Raw genomic sequence first — 20300 nt, forward strand, 5'->3', positions numbered from 1 at the left:
CACTCCATGCTATGGTAAAATAGACACAGTGTTAACAGTTCTCATAACCAAGCAGGGCAACTATATTGGGAAATCTGTATGACAAACCAGTGGATCAGTGCCATGCGTGGAGTGTTTACGTCTTTGGATCATGACCTAAAGCAGGCCTCTACCTTATCCTGCAGCAACACCTGGGCTTTTAGACGGGCTACTGCAAGGTAAACAATAGGAAAAGCATAACAGGTGTGGGATTATTCACTGATGGCCTCGAGTGTTCAACAGGTGAAGAGAGTGTGGGCTAAGAGTTTCTATTCTCCATTCCTCTCTTCGATCGAGCTGCAATATTATGAAGTCCACCTTTGAGTTTGCAATCCAAACTTTTGCTTGATATCTGCATGATATTGAGTGAGGATGAGGGGCAACAAAATATTTACTCTGCTGCGGGGGACATAAGACTTGTCAAATGTTTTGCTTATAGGTGTGAGGGAACAGAAACCATTAAAATAGAACAATAATTGCCTTCTCTGAGGATTGAACTCAGGACCTTCAGATTATGAGACTGACGCGCTGCCTACTGCGCTAAGAAGGCACTTACGGCTGATAACATCCCGATCCCCTGACCAATCAGTGCACATGATGGGATCAAACACATGGGTGCAAGTAGATTTTCCAGTGTGGAGATAATCCTGCAATTTCTGGTCGCTGGTCAGATTCATTACCCTTTGCATCAGTTTCTCTAGCTGTGAACAGAATCTCTGGTTCCTGATGCCACAGTGTGGCAGCATCAGCTGGTACACCAGGCTGGGAGCAGCAGTAGGTGAGCAGCAAAGAGTCACGAAATAGGAGCTGGTTTGTTGTGAAGGTACGACAACTGGGCTCTGTGAAAACAACTGAAGTGGCAAGTCAATTGGGACCTTTGAACAAAATAGCTGCCTTTCTTTTCCTTTCTTCCTGTCAGTAAAATATGCATAACGCTGTACACTATGGGGGGAAAGGACATTGACCATGGAGGAGCGGATCAATTGATGCCAAGGGCTGGATGACTCTTCAACTGATGATGCCCAATGTTGTCCCAGCCAAGGTCAGAATGGAAGAATGTTGTTCCATTACCCAAGGTGCATAAGCTGGTTGCTGGAACAAGTTTAGGACCGACTCACCTTGATGATACAGCAAGGGATTCAAGTTGGGTCCTTTTCCTTGCGGAGGCCAACTGGATACCAGTAAGAGCTGGGACATCTCTTCAGGTCTCAGTATGCAGTCTGTGCTTGGTAGATTGTCTTCCACAATAAATGTCACTGTCCAGAATGGACTCATGTTAAGAGTCTCACCCCCACTTAGAAGCCATTTTAAGTTATCTGTCAATCAGAAAGAGCTCTCTGCTGTACATTCACACTCAGCATGTCATCGTCTGCAGGTCCCTCACTCATCTCACCTGCACAAGTTTGGATTCGCTCCCACACCTTTTGCCTCCAGATCTCTGTGCTGCTGAAGATCAGGGCTCTGTTTGGGTGTAGTCAATGGCAGCAAAGCATTGGCCATGTCCCAGGAAGTGGACAAGCAGCAGAATTATGGCAGTCTTCAGCAAGCTTTCCACCCAATCTCACTGTAGAGTATCTTGCAGAGATAATGAGGGGCAACAAATAATTTATTGGGATGCAGTTTGCAAGATATATAAATCCTGCTTATAAGAGTGAGGGAATAGAGGCATAAAAGTGTAAGCAGCAATGCCTTCTCTGATAATTGAACTTGGGGCCTTCAAGTTCAAGTTCAAGTTAGTTTATTGTCATGTGTCCCTGTATAGGACAATAAAATTCTTGCTTTGCTTAAGCACACAGAAAATAGTAGGCATTTACTACAAAACAGATAAATGTGTCCATATACCATGATATAAATATATACACACATGAATAAATAAACTGATAGTGCAAATAACAGAAAGTGGTTGGTAATAATCAGAGTTTTGTCCGAGCCAGGTTTAATAGCCTGATGGCTGAGGGGAAGTAACTATTCCTGAACCTGGTTGTTGCAGTCTTCAGGCTCCTGTACCTTCTACCTGAAGGTAGCAGGGAGATGAGTGTGTGGCCAGGATGGTGTGGGTCTTTCATGATACTGCCAGCCTTTTTGAGGCAGCGACTGCGATAGATCCCCTCGATGGAAGGAAGGTCAGAGCCGATGATGGACTGGGCAGTGTTTACTACTTTTTGTAGTCTTTTCCTTTCCAGGGCGCTCAAATTGCCGAACCAAGCCACGATGCAACCGGTCAGCATGCTCTCGACTGTGCACCTGTAGAAGTTAGAGAGAGTCTTCCTTGACAATCCGACTCTCCGTAATCTTCTCAGGAAGTAGAGGCGCTGATGTGCTTTTTTGATGATTGCATTAGTGTTCTCGGACCAGGAAAGATCTTCAGAGATGTGCACGCCCAGGAATTTGAAGCTCTTGACCCTTTCAACCATCGACCCGTTGATATAAATGGGGCTGTGGGTCCCCACAATAAGTTCATGAGACTCGCAGTACCAACTGCAATAAATTGTTATATACTTTTTTACCATTCAGTTCTCTCAACAGGGTATAACATCTCGATTGGGGAAGCAGCAGCAGCTTTGAATACCAAATACTGGTGATGGTGGAAATCTATTTTAATATATTTTTTTATTAAAGGTAATCAATTACAATGCTTCAAACAACTTTATATCAAATTAATTCAATTTGCATTAAGTAAAACACTAGTAATACTTATCTACTGTTTTTTTAGAAATAATGATAGAGAAAGAATAGAGAAAGAATAAATCATTAAGAGAGTGATTAAATAATAATTTGATTATATATAAGAAAGAAAAGAGAAACGGAAAAAAAAAAAAAAAAAAAAAAAAAAAAAAACATTTTTAGTAACCACAATATGTATTATTAATAACACTACTACAAGTGATAGTATCAATAAAGACATATATGTAATTCCAATATAAAAATGAATTATTCTCACCAAATCCCGCAGGGTGCACGTCGAGCTGTGTTGCCAAGAACAGCTACTTCTCTAAATACTGTATATATGGAGACCATATCTGTTCAAAAGAATTATACTTGTCCAATAGGACAAATCTAATTCTTTCCAGATGTAACGTCTCCATCATCTCTGTTGCCCACATTTTGGTTGTGGGGGATAATGTTCCCTTCCAAAATTTCAATATGATTTTTTTCCCAATTATTAAACAGTAATCAAAGAAATTTCTTTGATTTACTGTAAGTGATAGATGTAAATCCGGAATTCCAAATATTATTAGCTTTGGGTTAGGGTCCAATTTAACTTTGATGACTTCAGAAATAACTTTAAAGATTTCTGTCCAGTAATAATTCAATTTAGGACATGTAACGAAACTATGTATTAAATTTGCCTCTGCTTTCTTGCACTTATCACAAATAGCGGAGAGATTCGGAAAAATACTATTTAATTTAGTTTTCGAATAATGTAACCTATATAATACTTTAAATTGTATCAGTATATGTCTGGCGTTTAATGAACACCGGTGTATTCGTTGTAGACTTTCTTCCCAGTTTTCTTTTGTTATAGCCAATCCCATTTCATTTTCCCATGCTTGACGATATACTTCCGTTATTGGATTCTCCTTATCCAAAATGATGTTATATATATAGGCTATTAATTTTTCTGTATTTGGATATAAATTAAACAGTTCATCTAACAATCCTGCTTCTTTATTTTTATAATCTTGTGTATTGGATTTAATATAATCTCTAATTTGTAAATACCTAAACAAATGTTGTGGAGACAATCCATAAATATCTTGTAACTCCTGGAATAAAAGAAATTTTCCTTTTCTATACAGATGTTCTATCCTTGTAATTCCTAAATCATCCCATTGTTTAAACCCCCCATCTAATATAGCAGGTTTAAACGATGGATTATTCATAATTGGTAATCTAAATGAGAGATTATCCAAGTGTAGAGTCTTAACTATTTGTTTCCAAATACGTCTATTATTATATATTATTAGGTTGTCTTTATAATATTTTTTTTGTACTTCCGTTGGTGCAAAAATTATCGAACCTACATTGAAAGGTAGACAGTCCTCCTTTTCTATATTTAACCATGTCGGTTCATGATCCATATTTACCCACCAGAAATTCATATTCTTAATCTGAACAGCCCAAAAATAATATAAAAAGTTTGGAAGTGCTAATCCTCCATTTATCTTAGCTTTGCATAGATGTTTTTTATTTATTCTGTGATTTTTATAATCCCAAATAAAGCTATTGACAATATTATCAATTTTTTAAAAAAAAGTTTTCGGAAGAAAAAAAGGAATAGCCTGAAACAAATATAACAACTGCGGTAGAAATACCATCTTTATGGCACTTATTCTACCAATCATGGATATAGGCAGTGTTTTCCAATATAAAATATTTTTTCTAAGTTTATCTAATAGTTGAGGATAGTTGGATTTTATTAATGAGTTATGAGTTTTAGTTACGTTAATCCCTAAATATTTAAGTTTGTCTGTAACTACTTTTAATGGGTATTGTTGTAATGTATTAAGATTTATTCCTGTTATTGGCATAATCTCGCTTTTATCCCAATTAATCCTATACCCAGAAAATGCACCAAACTTAGTTATAATGTTTAGCAGGTTGGGAATACTAATTTCCGGTTTTGTAATATAAATCAAAACATCATCTGCATATAAAGAAATTTTATTAATTGTTGTATCAGTATTATAGCCATATATTTCAGGTTCAGATCTAATTTTTTCCGCCAATGGTTCTATCACCAATGCGAACAATAAGGGTGATAACGGACATCCCTGTCTGCATCCCCTAGAGAGTTTGAATTTGGCTGATAAAATTTGGTTAGTCAAAATTCTTGCCATAGGATTCGAGTATAAAATTCTTACCCATTTACAAAATCTATCCCCCAATTGAAACTTTTCCATTATATTAAATAAATACATCCATTCCACCTGATCAAACGCTTTTTCTGCATCTAGTGATATAACCGCTAGTTCCGTATCTCGTATTCTTTTTGAATATATAATATTAAACAAACGTCTGAGATTATGGGATGAGTAACGTTTTGGGATAAAACCTGTTTGATCATAATGTATTAATTTAGAGATCACTAAACTTAATCTCCTAGATAAGACCTTAGTTAATATTTTTTGGTCTGTATTTAAAAGGGCAATCGCTCTATATGATCCAGGATCTTCCAAATCCTTATCTACTTTAGGGATGAGTGTAATTGTGGATTCATTTAAAGATTCTGGTAATTTTCCTTGGTCATATGCATATCTATACATTATTTGTAATCTTGGGGAAATCAGATCTTGAAATTTTTTATAAAATTCTGCACTCAGGCCATCTGGGCCCGCTGCTTTTCCGTTCTTAAGCGAACTAATTGATTCTATAATATCTTTTACTGTTATTTCAGCATTTAACAATTCTCTACCTTCCTGATCTAAGCTATTGATTTGACATTCTTGTAAAAATATTTCCATACTATCTGTTTGTCCTGTTAGTTTTGACGAATAAAGATTTTTATAATATTGTAAAAATCTATCATTAATATCTTTTGGAGTAATTAATATATTTCCATACTCAGATCTAATTCCGTGTATCATCTTCTCATCTTCTAATTTTCTAAGCTGTCGTGCTAGTAATTTTTGTGGCTTATCTCCAAATTCAAAATACACTTGCTTAGTTTGTTGAAAAAGTTTAATCACTTGATTAGAATATATTTTATTTAATCTATATTTTACTGATGCAATTTTATTACTTAACTCTTTGGAAGGCTGTTTTATATTTTCATTATCTAGACGTTTTATCTCATTTTCTATATTTTGTTCTATTTTTCGATTTTCTTTATTGAGATGTGCTTGTGCGGATATTATTGCGCCACGCATGAATGCCTTAAATGTGTCCCAAAATAGTGATGGAGAAGTTTCAGGATTATCATTAGTTTCAAAAAATAATTTAATCTGATCCATCACATATTTACAACAGTCATTGTCCTTTAATATCTGAGGGTTAAATCTCCAGGTAGTAGTTTTATTAGATACTAGACCAAGTGCAGACCCGTTGGGTCTGTTTCCCCAACGGCGTTTTTGGGGGGGGGGGGGAGGGGTGAGAAACTTCTATAAACATTGTACTACCGTGTACCGATCTGGCTGTATTTTGGCAACTTCCTCTCGTCTCTTGTGCTGTTCTGCTCATTACTGCTTCTCAACGTTGCTTTGTGTTGTTCCTTGAACATCCAGCAACTCGATTGCTCCCATCTCTTTGCATGATGAAAAAAAAAGAGAAAGATATTTATCACGATGTAGATATTCATAAATTTGTAAAGGTAATTTCATCTATTGTAGACATTTATAAACTTCTTAAGACAATTATGTATATAAATTCATTTACCTATAATTTAAAAAAAAAACATTACACAATTATGTACCATTTTGTATTTAATTTGGAAGCTTATTGTTGTGTCTCTTGTTCCATGCAAACTTCCAATAATTTTTGAAGCTCCTCAAGAGGTTCAGTCCTTTCTTGTTCTGTCTCTTGTTCACTTCTGCTCCATGCTGCTTCTCAACATCTCTTTACAGTGTCCATTCACCATCATGCAACTTGTTTGCTCCTGCTTCTGGGCATGAATTTAAAAAAAGGAGATATTTATTTCAATGTAGATATTTATAAAATTCTATCTGTCAATCCATCAACATACAAATAAAGAAGAGTTTTTGTATCATATACCAATTTCGGTGTTTTCTATCAATTTCTTGTTGTGTTGCTTGTTCCCTACTGTCCTTCATTTATTTCTCGCAGATCCCAAAGACGTTCAGTCTAAATATCTCGGATCCAGAAATGAGGCGACAGTGACAGCTCTAGACAAAAAGGCAGCATTTGAATGGTATTAGGGCATTCTGATAAAACTGAAGTAAATTTGTATCATGGATAAAAAAAAACAATGCACGGGTCTGAAATAATCTCAAATACTGACCTTTCATCCATCTTAAGATCTGAAGTTGATTTTCACTGATGGTTACAGAATTTTCAATTCCACTGCAACTCCTGGGAAAATGCAGTCAATCCTTACAAACAAAATAACTCGACAATAGACCAAAGTGGAAAGTAACACTCATGTCAAACAACAGAAAAGGTAACGATAATTTCCTACAAGGCAGAAATTAACCACATAACCTTGATACGCAATGCCATTACCAACACCAAATCCTCAAACATCAATATCTCGTCAATCATCATTTACTCAATAATTGACTCAACAATTGAACTGTACCTGATACATATACCCTAGATGTGCAAGCCTGTAGTTTTATATCCTGCAGCAAATAATCCATCTGCAAGCTTTATCGTGAAGCATGAGAACAGCTCCAGCAACTTTCGATCCAAAAATCAAATACAACTGTTAAGATTTTACATGTCACTTAATGTGTCCTTGAAGCTTTTTCTGAGGCAGCATTTTAAACTTTTGTGTGCAGAAATGCGATTCCTGTGTTAAACATCCCTTGTTGAACTGAGGAGCAATAATCAAAAGTGTCGAAACTCTGGACATTCAGTTCCTTCCTGCATCGCTTTTTGCCTTCAGTTTTGCCTACTTTCATTGACTTTAGGAAAATTTGAGCACTTAATGCAGCAGTCATTTCTCAACAAAGCATTTGTTTAATCACAACATTCCTGGTTGATGTCCCATCTTTCAGGAACACTTTTACTTGTTCCTTCACCTTTCCTCTGCTAAGAGCTACATATAGTTGGCCATGTTGAAATACTGGTTTCTCAAGGTATATCAAGACCTTCTCCATGGTTTGTCCTTGTGCCTTATGAATTGTCATTGCAAAACTCGACAGAATAGGGAATTGGCTCCGCCTAATGGGAATGTTTTCATCTTCTGTCAAATTGATCTTCATCCTAGGAATTAGAACAATATCTTCTTTGTAGGCCCCCATGTTGATTCTAGCAACTATGAGATTATTGTGTAGCTGTTCTACAATCAACCTCGTTCCATTGCATAGCTTTGGGGGTTGCAAGTTTCTGATTAAAACAATTGGAGATCCTTTCTTCAACTCCAATTTGTGTGGTGGTAAACCACAAATCTCGACTGAATCGAGGAATTCCGTTGGGAAGTGAGTTGAATTTGTTCCGTCAGTGACAGAATTGAAAGAATAGTACTCCCTCATGGTTCCAGGGAAGCGTCTGACACACGCAGAATTGATTCTTCTCATCGTATCATTGTGAGGAACCAAGATACAATTGTTAGAGAATAATGTTGCAGGGTGGTCAAATGTTGGATAGATATAATCAATGCAGTCATCCAGTGTTCTTGCTGAGAGAACCATGTCTTCTGGAATGTTAATTTCATTGTCTTCATTCTTTGCAATCTTGTCCTCTCCTACATCCAACAAAAATTTAGAATACTCGCCCTTTCCTTCGCTCAATCGCATATTTCTCTTCAATTCAAACTTTGTGAAAGTCCGCCACAAGTACGATGTCTTGATGCAGGCGTTTTGAACATCAATATCACTTCCCATCTTCACTACAGGAAGGAGTTGTCTAAAATCACCACAACAAATGGTAAGAATTCCGCCAAAATGATCCTTTTTGCGGCATACATCTTGAAGAGTTCTGTCCACCGCTTCAAAGCACTCCCTCCTAATCATTGGACACTCATCCCAAACAATGAGCTTCACTCTCCTGAAGAAATCTCCCGTTTTAGAGTTGCTGTTGATGTTGCATGTTGAATCCTCCGTCACATGGATAGGTATCTTGAATCGTGAATGTGCAGTTCTTCCACCAGGCATTAATGTGGCTGCAATACCAGACGATGCTACAGCAATGGCAATTTGACCTTGAGCTCTAACCGTGGAGAGGATCAAATTTATGATAAATGTTTTTCCTGTTCCTCCTGGTGAGTCAATGAAAATCATTGAAGATAGATCCCTCTGCAAGTAGTCGCACACATGGTCATAAACTTCTCTCTGCTCAGCATTCAGCAGAGGCTCATTCTCATCAACAAATCGCTGTTGTTCTGATCTATTGTAATTCAATTCATTAAGTAAATCAACATTTTCACCATCAATGTCCATCCTTTCATTTCTTGGTCGGGGCAAGGTAAAATTTTCCAGTGTGGTGTTGCAATTCTCAAGCTTGTCCTGAATATAAAAGAGAGCCTGATCATGATGTCTGTCATCAATTGTGATATTCTGACCACTTTTTCTTCTTCGCTCGCTTTCAAGGTAATCCTCAGACATGCAATTCTTGAAGCGATCCCATAATTGTAGAGGATCATTGATGTCAGTATTTGTCAGCAGAACAACAAACAAATCCCTGATTGCCCTGGGGAGTCTTGTCATTTCAGCATCTTCCATTGTTTGTTGCCAATGGTCGTCAGCTTCCAACAAACCTCTTTCTCTGCAGACGTCTTTGAAGGAAGGAAGAATTACTCCATTATGTGTCTTCAAGGACTCGAAAGACACTGGTCCTTTCACGTGATGCAGAAGCAGTCTCATGTAGAAGAGGTCACCTAGTTTTGGAGAAATGACATGTATTCGTCCAAGAACGTTGACTTCAAAAATACCTGGGAAGTTATCCACACTCTTTCCAACCTTCCTTCTTTGCCATCTCTTGCTGCTCCATGTATAAAATCGAGGTACATCAACGTACAATAGTGTTCTTGCAAACGGATCTTCAGAACTCAATCGAACAAATTCAGTCAAAGTGGTTCTCGCAATTCCATCATTCATCCCTTGCTGAGCAGCATCAAAAAATACTTGTTGTTGGTCTGGTAGATGTATATCAAGTCGAATGACAGGGGGGTGTCTCTCATGAGTAAGAAATCCAAGGACTGATGCCCCTGCCTCTGAAGGACCAATGTATCTTCCATTCAGGTACTGTTTAATCTCGTCATTTACGTTAATTCCAAAAGCTGCCTGATCACATCCCTTCAAGGTGTACTTGATGACGTATTTGATTGACTGTACAGAGCAGCATATTTCGACGTTGAGGTGACATTTGAAAGCCTTCAATAGTTCTGCATTATAGGGCACAACCCAATTAGAAGTAATAGTCTTTAACGAACGTCCTTCTTGATGTCCCTGAAATCCTCCCATTGCGGGAGATCTTCTCCTGTACAGAGGATACGAATCATCTCCATACATTGTGCTTTCGACAAATGGCTTTGGGAATCTCTTGGTGCATCTTCCTTCCTTCCAACATCGAGATGTGGCCTTGCAGAACGGTCCATGGATCATGTGCTTGAGTACCAATTTATGCAGCTCAGGATCTGCTTGTGGGTCTGGAATTTCAGCTTGCACAAATCTTTCATATTGTTGAGGTCTTGGCTTACTCGCTTCATCAAGCCAAAGCAGACAATGGAAATGAGGCAGGCCTCTCTTCTGATATTCCATAGTCAAGATGAAAGCAATACAGTTTCCAAAGAAGCCATCTGGTCCAGTGACGGTCTTCATGAATATTTTTCTTTTCAGCTCGAATACTCTTGCTATTAATTCCGGTCTATCAGACGGCTGCTGATTTGGAAAGAGGCACTGTCGGATCTCGCTCCAATTTGGATTGCAGGTCATTGTAATGAAGAATGCAGCAGTACCATACTTCCGAACATACATCATGGCGTCCTGGCATCGTCCCATCATATATCTGGGACCACCGACAAATGTTGAAGAGAGGATGATGCGCCTTCCAATGTTTTCCAAGTTATCATCATCATGTAATGCATCCGTCAGTCCTTTGTACGTCGTTGACCTCAACGATACCTGATTCATGCGAATATAATTCAGTCTATCACCTTCAATTTTAGCCGCCATATCTACAAGATATTGTTGGAAGAGTCGTCCTCCTCTCAAAAGCTGGTTGAATTCATTGTCACGATTCATGATCCTATATGCATAATATCGCATTAGTGTCAATTTTCTGCCGGTACTCATTTGGAGTTGTGAATGCCATCCGTCATCACCAAGTGGAAAGAAAAGGATGTATTGAAAACTGTCATAAGACCTATGGGACTCTGAAATGATTTGCAGACCTCCTTCTGCTCCTCCTCTTCCTCTACTTCTCAAGACAATGTGGCGTGATGTTGCCACAGGCTCATTACTGTTTGCTATGAGGACGGCAACTTCATTTGCAGTTTGCGTGTTAAACCTCCGTTCATGTTGGAAAGGTGGCCGATAATTGGGATCAATAACGATTGATGCCTCCGGTAAATCTCTAATTCTCTCCATCGCCATCACAAGTGAATGAATGTAAGGGTTGTTTAGTCTTATCATGTTTTCAAGCGTTTCAACAGTGTCCCTTTGAATACCAGCATCTTGGAGTATACTCATTCGCAACCCAATGCTATCTTGCGGGTCCATGAAATAGATTTGTAAGAATTTATTTTGTTGATCTTGGTCAGGCATCAAAGAACCAATGAAATGATGAATCTGGCCTTGAATGATCACTGAAGGATTCCATCCATGTGACATCACTTCCTTGGCACCAAATGACGTGAATTGAAAGAGACAATTGTATTGTCTAATATTCTTTTGGAACTCATGTGCTTGTGGCGTGTCACCTGTATACAAATTAATGAGTGCATTCGGGAGTGTTTTCAGAGGTGCAATCTTGACCTTACCCTTCATGCAGCAAAAGTTGGTCGTTTCTGCTGAGAAGTGTTGAGCTCGACAATGAAGGCAAACATGGATCATTTGACCAACATCAGCATTAATATTTCTCCTTTTTAGTCGTGCATTTCGTTGTTCATCCAGCCTTCCAGTTCTTTCATTTCCCATCTCTGAATCCCTTCTCATTTGTATTATTTCTTGATGTTCCTCAAGATGTTGAGATGTTTCTTGATGCATTTCTTGAGTTCTTCTCTCCTGCTCCCTCTCTCGTTTATTTCTGAGACGCTGACTTGTTTCTGGCTCTGTCTCTTGAGTTATTCTCTCCAGGTCCCTCTCTTGTTTATTTCTGAGACGTTGACTTTTTTCTTGCTCTGTCTCTGGAGTTCTTCTCTCCTGCTCCCTCTCTCGTTTATTTCTGAGACGTTGACCTCTTTTTGGCTCTGTCTCTCGAGTCCTTATCTCCTGCTCCCTCTCTCGTTTATTTCTGAGACGTTGACTTCTTTTTGGCTCTGTCTCTCGAGTCCTTCTCTCCTGCTCCCTCTCTCGTTTATTTCTGAGACGTTGACATCTTTTTGGCTCTGTCTCTCGAGTCCTTATCTCCTGCTCCCTCTCTCGTTTATTTCTGAGACGTTGACTTTTTTTTGCTCTGCCTCTCGAGTCCTTCTCTCCTGCTCCCTCTCTCGTTTATTTCTGAGACGTTGACTTATTTCTGGCTCTGTCTCTTGTGTTCTTCTCTCCTGCTCCAACTCTTGTTTATTGATGAGACGTTGACTTCTTTTTGGCTCTGTCTCTCGAGTCCTTCTCTCCTGCTCATTCTCTCGTTTATTTCTGAGACGTTGACTTCTTTCTGGCTCTGTCTCTTGAGTTGTTCTCTCCTGCTCCCTCTCTCGTTTATTTCTGAGATGTTGAGTTGTTTTTTGCTGCATCTCATGTACACTTCTCTCCCGCTGTCTCCCCTGTCTATCTTCTAGACACTGAGATGTTTCAGGCTGTGTCTCTTGTGCCCTTCTCTCCTGGTTCGTCTCATGTGCACTTCTCTCCCGCTGTGTACCCTGACTATCTTGGAGACAGTGAGATGTTTCTGGCTGTGTCTGTTGTGCCCTTTTCTCCTTGTTTATTTCTGGATTATCTCGGAGATTTTGTGTTGTTTCTTGCTGAGTCAGTTGTTCCTTTCTCCTCCTCATTACTTCTCGATGTTTCTTTTTCTCATCACACGACCGCCCTGTATGTTTATTCTTTCCTCTTGGCATGATTTGAAAACAGAATCTCTGTTGGCAATGAAGACTGTAATAAGTTATACAAAATGGAATTTTTCCGAATTTTAAAAAGCCGAAACACACTCTCAGATGAATTTATTCAAAATGGTAGATATGAGATCAAATGAAATAAATCACAAAGAAATTTTGTTGAAATCTCAGTTGTCAAAGAAAACAGATCAATTTCTTGAAAATTGTTCCTTTCCTCTAGAATGAAATCAATCACAATGAAACCTGTTGCCAATTACAATGAAATGTCTTTTTAAATATGTTATCAATTTAAACGTCAAATAAAAACCAATAAAATGTTTTCAATGAAAGACAATCGTTAATCTCAAAATTGTAAAGATGTAACAAATGGGTTAATTTTAATGTTAGAAAACAGTCTTTATGAATTAAAGACAATAGTCAAGAAGTCTGTATTCTCAAAATGATAAAGATTTTTCAAATTGGGTAAATTTAACGTATAAAAAGTTTATGTCAAAATATTTTGTGTAAAAAATTTAAAAAATAGTCAACGATGACAGTGAAAAAACAATCAATTTGAATCTAAGTTGTCAATGAAAAGTCAGCAATTATTTTTTTGTTAAACAGTTTGTGAAATTAAAAGTATGTGTTAAAATGCAGTAATATTAAGTGAGAAGTAAATCAATTCAATGAAAAACAAACAATGAATTTTACAATGAAATGCAATCAAATGGTAATGTTATAAAATTATTCGTTTAAATGAAATGCACTCTTCTCTATGCCTGCGCCTCCACAAACAGATCAGAGCGTCTTCACACTATGCACCCGACCTCACAACTTATCTTCTTTTAAAAAAGTCAACGATGACAAAGTGAAATTTCAATGATTTTAGTTTTCAAAGGCAAGCTTTTAGAATCTAGAAATTTCAAAATGGTAAAGATGAAACAAACGTGGAATATTTAACGTTAGTAAAACGTTTTTTCAGAGGCAGGGGAGGAAGAGGGGGAGGGGAGGGGGGAGAGAGGGAGGGAGGGGTGTTGAAATTATCAGTTTTTAAAAGTAATGTTAAGTGAGAAATAAATCAAAGCAATGAAATAAAAATATAGAATTTAACAATAAAATGTTAATGTTAAAAATGAAATGCACTCTTGAAGATTTATAATGAACAGTTAAATGAGAAAAATCAAATTGATAAAAATAAAGAAAATTACAATGAAATGCAATAAAATGTTATTCTTTAAAAAATAAGCTTGTAAATTAAATGGAATTTTTAAGATTTATATAATGAGCAGGTTGATGTGATACAAATAAATTCAATCCAATAAAAATAAAGCTGATTTTTATCGTCACAAATGCAATCCACGACTCCTGTCTTCACAAGCAAAGTAAGAATGACGGTTAGTGAAGAATTCAAACAATCGCTGAGCGTTCAAGATGATGTGTGCGCGCCTCCTGCACCAAAGGGGGGGGGGGTGGGGGTGGTGCGTTTGTCGTCACACACAAAGATGAGGAGGGAGAGGGGGAAAAGTGTGGAGGGAGGGGGGGTGTGGGATCGGAGGTGGAGGGGGAGGGAGGGGTGTTGAAATTATTAGTCTTTAAAAGTAATGTTAAGTGAGAAATAAATCAATTCAATGAAATACAAATATTGAATTTAACAATAAAATGTTAATGTTAAAAATGAAATGCACTCCTGAAGATTTATAATGAACAGTTAAATTAGTAAATTCAAATTGATAAAAATAAAGAAAATAACAATGAAATGCAATAAAATATTTTTTTTTAAAAATAAGCTTGTAAATTAAATTGACTTTTTAAGATTTATATAATGATCAGGTTGATGTGAAACAAATAAATTCTATCCAATAAAAATAAAGCTGATTATTATTGTCAGACAAATGCAATCCACGACTCCTGTCTTCACAAGCAAAGTCAGAATGACGGTTAGTGAAGAATTCAAACATTTGCTGAGCGTTCAAGATGCTGTGCGCGCGCCTCCTGCACCAAAGGGGGGGGGGGGGGGGTGGTGCGTTTGTCGTCACACACAAAGATGAGGAGGGAGAGGGGGAAGAGTGTGGAGGGAGGGGGGGTGTGGGATCGGAGGTGGAGAGGGGTGTGGGGGTCTAAGCTATTGCAGTAAAGTAAACAGTGTCACTAATGCCAGCGTGTTGTAGAGTAATTAGTCGTTAAGAAATAAGCTCGGTGCTTCCTGTGAAAACCTACCGGTACTCGCGGTAAAGTGAAGAAGCGGTCTCAATTAATAAGCGGCCGATTGGCGATCGTGGAGGCGAGGATCATATCTGTGGCCGGGCAGGGGGGGGGGGGGGGGGGGGGGTGGGTGGTCGTCAGTATTGTTAGTCTGCTCGTTTTCGGACCATGATAACGGGAGAAAAAGGGAGTGAAATTGATTGCTATTTGCCGCGAGTTCGTAAGTTACGCGATCGGAGCATTTTGTCCCTGCATGTTTTCGCATGAAGCTCCGAGATTATCTGTTATAGAATAATAACTGTACAACAGGCTGGCATTAGTGACAATGTTCAATTCACCGCGTTATAGTTCAGGCCCTCAATTTCATGAATGAATGTCTGAGTAAGTGAGTGAGTGAGTGAATGAATAAGGAATGAATGAATGAATGAATGAATCTATTAACGTTATAAAGGGTGCAATTAGATTAATTAAAGTCCATACAGTTAGATGTTCATAAATTCCGGCCTTTAGTCTTTCCTTTCAGGTAGGTGATTCATGGGTTCATTTGTGTTCCAGCACATCAGCATGGACCTTGTTCTCTTGCATCTTTATCCACTTCGCAGCACTTTCTTCTGTCTTTTTTTATGTTTTTTGCACTAAATACAATGAAGCTGATGCAAGTTTCCATGACATTTATTCCACAGAACAACACATTTGAATCTCCAGTAAAACAGGCATCTGTGAAGCCCTCTCAGCCATTTTGTGTGCTGGCCTGAAACAAAGCGCGTGATTGGCCAACTGGCAGACAACTCAATGTCAAACGTGCATTGATTGGAATATTAAAATCTCGACATATTGTTCGTTCTTCTCTAATTTAATTAAGTTGTGCATGTGTTGTTCATATCGAGTTTCAGGGGTCTGAAACACGTTAATATTTTTACATAATATGTGAACATCTCATGTTGTTTTGAAAGCTCCTCGGCTCACAGGCTATTCTCTGTACGGTAACTATGGCAACGATGTCTTTGAGCATCGGGGCTTGTGTGGGTGATAAGCCAGTTTAGTTTTGAAGTATTGGGGGGGGGGGGGGGGGGGGGGTGTATGTTATCCATTAAAAACGTGCGCTTAAACACGATGGAATGAAATGAGAAGCGCATACTTAGAAAGAAAAGCGAAATCTCTGACGAAGTGGAAAAGACGTGGGCGGTCCTGCGGCCCCCAATAGCCCCCAAAGGGGGGGGGGGGGGGGGGGCCTCACACACACTACCACCCCCACACACAGAGTTGGAAAAGTGCATAAAGACCGTTCCCTACCTGTAGCCCCCAGGGGAGATTTGGTCGTCGAAGTCGGGTCCCTGCCGTCTTAAAATATCGTATCTTGAAGTCGTCGAAGTCGGGTCCGTCTCGGCAACGCGTGGGGGTGGTGGTGGGGGGGTCAGCGGTGCGGCATCACACACACGAAGCTTCGACACACACAGAGCCTTAAAAGTGTAAATGCCCGACCTCTTTTCCGTTTTTCTCTAATTTAATTAAGATGTGCAGGTGGTGTTCTTATCGAGGTTCAGGGGTGAATGACGTAAATATTTTCACACAATATGGGAACATCTCATGTTGTCTTGAAGGCTCCTCGGCCCACATCTGACTCTCTGTACTGTCACTATGGCAACGATGTCTTTGAGCATTGGGCATTGTGACATCACACGATGGAACGTTCACCATTGGCTGGGGCTCCTGCATAGGCATATGTAAATGGATCCATTCCGATTGGACATATGTGAAGATTGGGCATTGTGACATCACACGATGGAACGTTCAGCAGGGGCTGGGGCTGGAGAAGGTTCTGTGGGTGTGAAGCCAGTTCAGTTTTGAAATATTGGGGGGGGGGGGGGGGGGGGGGGGTTAGGATTTGATTAAAAACGTACACTTAAACACGTCGAAATGTAATGAGGAACGGATACTTAGAAAGAAAAGAGAAATCTCTACCAAAATGGAAAAGATGTCGGCGATTCAGCGTTCCCCCTTATCCTTAAACTTTGACCCCTTGTTCTGGTCTTCCCCAACATCCGGAACAATCTTCCTGCATCTAGCCTGTCCAACCCCTTAAGAATTTTAAACGTCTCTATAAGATACCCCCTCAATCTTCTAAAATCTAGCGATTACAAGGCGAGTCTATCCAGTCTTTCTTCATATGAAAGTTCTGACATAACAGGAATCAGCCTGGTGAACCTTCTCTGTAATCCCTCTCTATGGCAACGATGTCTTTGAGCATTGGGCATTGTGACATCACACGATGGAACGTTCACCATTGGCTGGGGCTCCTGCATAGGCATATGTAAATGGATCCATTCCGATTGGACATATGTGAAGATTGGGCATTGTGACATCACACGATGGAACGTTCAGCAGGGGCTGGGGCTGGAGAAGGTTCTGTGGGTGTGAAGCCAGTTCAGTTTTGAAATATTGGGGGGGGGGGGGGAAGGATTTGATTAAAAACGTGTACCTAAACACGACTGAATGTAATGAGGAGCGGATACGTAGAAAGAAAAGTGAAATCTCTACCGAAATGGAAAAGATGTCGGCGATTCTGCGTCCAGTTTCGGAGTTGCAGGGAATCAATGGAAGAAATGTGACAGCCGGACGGAGTTCCGTTTCGGAATTTTGGGCGAGAGTTTTATATATTATATGATATCTTTTAATTTTATCTTAAATGTTAATGGCGCATGATCCGAGATGATAATATTATGATATTTTGCATCATACGTAAAAGGAAGTAATTTAGAATCTATTAAAAAATAATCTATCCTCGAATAGGTTCCATGTACGGGCGAGAAAAAAGAATATTCTCGTCCGGATGGGTTATCTAACCTCCAGATGTCTTTAATATTAGATGTATTGATAAAAGCATTTATGAATTTACTTGATTTCGAGGCAGCTTTCCTTTTTGCGGATGATCTATCTAGATAATTATCTAAAGTACAATTTAAATCACCTCCAATTATTAAATTGTGTTGAGTGGATATAGGAATATTATTAAATATTTTCTTAAAAAATAATGGATTATCAAAATTAGGGGCATATATATTCATTAAAATTACCTTTTTTGAATATAATTCCCCTGTAATTATTACATATCTGCCTTCTTTATCCTCTATAATAGAACTTTGTATGAAAGGTATACCTTTGCGAATAATTATTGCAACTCCTCTAGATTTATGAATAAATGTAGAATGATACACCTTAGAAATCCATTTAGCTGTTAATCTATGTTGAGCATCTTTTTTAAGATGAGTCTCTTGAAGGAAAATGACATCTGTCTTCAATCTGTTCAACTGAGCTAATACCTTTCCCCTTTTAATTGGTTCATTAATTCCTTTTACATTCCAACTGCAGAAGGTTACTCCATCACCCCCAGTCTTCACCTTTATATCATGCATTTTACTATTAGGGCGGTTTTTTTTGGAGTAGCCTTCTTGACTCACCCAGCTCCCCGTTGCACCCGGACATCAATCCAATGAGAATTTCTTTCCACCTTAATCCACATCTATGTCTTCTTAAACTAAATACACAATATCCTTCACATCTACATTCAAATAATATATAATATAAGATCAATAAAAAACAAAAACAATAAGAAATATCAATAATAAAAAAAAAGTAAAGGGTGTTAATAGGGTGCTCAGAAAAAAAGAAACTACACTTGTATAGTGTGTAGTATGTGAAGGTGAAAGCCACACTAACGTGGCCATTAATCTAAAGACTTCCGTTTTTTTAATAAAAAAAAGATGTTGATTATACCAGCTCCTATCTCAAATGCTATATATATTGGGGTGGGGTACTAACTTTATATACTTAGTACTTAGTAATTATTTCTATTATTCATATTACTATTTGCTAATTACTAATATCAATTGTATTTAATACTATAATATGTAATACTATTATCATGGAATAATTAAATATTTTCTAATAATTAATACAGAACTACTACTAAATGCCCATTATTCCACTTCCTTCTAAGTAAGTATTTCATAACCACAGGTCGATGATAAAAGTTCAGTCCTCTCCTTCTCCCTCGGGTTCTTCCTCCGCATCTTCTCTCTCTTCATCTTCTGGCTTCTGCTGTATGCCTCGGGCGAATTTCAATGCTTCAGTATGCTTAACGAAACGATATTCCTTGTCATCATAAGTTACTCTCAGTATTGCTGGGTACATCAAGCCATATCTCAGATTCTTAGTATTCTGTACATTCCTCAGGATACCTTTTGTTTCTTTAAATAGAGCTCTTTTCTTGGCCACTTCTGCTGGGAAGTCTCTAAAAATACTGATGTTGTCTCCCTCGTATTTCAGGTTTCTCTTTTTTATTATTATCTTCATCATTTCTTCGAAGACATGGTCAAAGGCCACTTTTACAATCATTTGTCTGGGCGATGAACCTATCCCAGGGGCCCGTCTTAGAGCCCTATGTGCACGGCTCAACAGGGGTTCATGATCCAAATTCAAAATATCCATTAAAAGTTTTGCAACAAATTTTCGAGGATCTTGACTCCCCTCACGACCTTCGCTCAGACCAACTATACGCAAATTTTTACGGCGTTGGCGTCCCTCCAGATCGATACATTTCTCGTTTGTTTTATGTAATAATTCTAAGAGGCGTTTGTTCTCGGCACGGAGTTTTTCGGTCTCCTTAGTATTCACTTCAGCAATTTTAGTTAGCTCTTTAATTGCTTCGCCTTGTTGGTCTAGCGAAATTATAGTAGGATCTATCTTGTCATCCAGCTTTCTTTCCATCCCAGCAGCTATTTCCTTTACATCCTCAATTTGAGTTTGTAACTCGGCATTAGCCTTTTCCTTCCACTCATCCATCATACTTTTTACCGTCGTTATAACTTGTTTTATTAAGTCTTCTTTATCTTCTTTATTTTTCTCGTGAGACACCAGCATATCCGCTTTTAAACTTTTTATCTCCTCCATATACTCCTTCCTCTGCTTCTTTATCTCCTCCATATACTCCTTCCTCTGCTTCTTTATCTCACCTAGAATGGTAGTCTTAAGTTCCTCCATTTCAGCTTTCCTCTGTGAGACATCTTCTTGAGAAGCAGAAGCAGCAGCAGCTCCCGAGCTGAGGCCAGTTTCCCTTCTCGTAGCTTTTTTTCCAGCGGTGGGGGTGGGGGAGCGCTGGGTCATAATTTCTTCTTAAAATCGCGCGCCTGATGACGTCACGCACCTTTTAAACGCTGCCGGAGCCGTTCACAATCGATCTCCTGTGGTAAGTGCGTTTGTTTGACCC

The 20300-nt window shown here is 38.6% G+C and overlaps 1 non-coding gene across 1 annotated transcript; it reads right to left on the reverse strand.

Annotated features, from left to right (window-relative positions):
• Positions 1–495: 495 nt before the first annotated feature.
• Positions 496–568, reverse strand: trnam-cau. Its single transcript has one exon. It is a non-coding gene; the product is annotated as a tRNA-Met (tRNA).
• Positions 569–20300: the final 19732 nt, after the last annotated feature.

The sequence above is a fragment of the Amblyraja radiata genome, chromosome 4, assembly GCF_010909765.2.
Source record: "Amblyraja radiata isolate CabotCenter1 chromosome 4, sAmbRad1.1.pri, whole genome shotgun sequence".
Lineage (NCBI taxonomy): Eukaryota > Metazoa > Chordata > Chondrichthyes > Rajiformes > Rajidae > Amblyraja > Amblyraja radiata.